The sequence below is a fragment of the Pteropus alecto genome, unplaced genomic scaffold (assembly GCF_000325575.1).
Source record: "Pteropus alecto unplaced genomic scaffold, ASM32557v1 scaffold135, whole genome shotgun sequence".
In the NCBI taxonomy this organism is placed as follows: domain Eukaryota; kingdom Metazoa; phylum Chordata; class Mammalia; order Chiroptera; family Pteropodidae; genus Pteropus; species Pteropus alecto.
Genome location: NW_006438076.1, coordinates 4978902 through 4979529, shown reverse-complemented (window position 1 = coordinate 4979529; position 628 = coordinate 4978902).

The window sequence follows — 628 nt, the reverse complement described above, 5'->3', positions numbered from 1 at the left end:
TCCGCCATCAGCATAAGGGGGCCAATCAGAGCACCATTAAACTTAGGAGCGAGCAGGTGAGTCAGGTGGGCAGCTCTGCACCAATCCAAGAGGTTTTAGGCTCCCCAGCTGGCTGCAGGGCTGCTTGGCCAGTTACAAAACACTGAAGCCAGCTGCCCTGTACCTGGCTCCCTTCCAACCCCTTCTCTCCCCTCCTCCCTATCCTACCTTTGTCTTATCTCGATGCTGGAAGTTTCGCCCCTCCTCTTGGCAGCCTTCTCACTGGGCCTGGCACTAGTAGTGCTATTGCTCTTCCTGAGATATCAAGACTTGTTTTTCTACTGGAACGAGTTAGTCCTGAACACCATCTACACACTGCTCATGGATGAGACCAAGGAGCAGCGCATACTCCGTTACGTGCTACAGCATGCAGTGGCGGGAGACCCAGAGAGCGTTCTGGAGACCATCGACACCTACTGCTCACAGAAGGAGTGGGCCATGTGTGTGGGCAGCAGGAAAGGTGGGTAGCCTGGCTGTCGGGTGGTGAATACAGGAATGGGGACCCCAGGCCTGGCAGCACAGTCCCTACGGTAGTGGCCTATTATCACCCCGTTTCCGGGTGTTGTGTTAGGGGCTTTCCCGGAGAAAC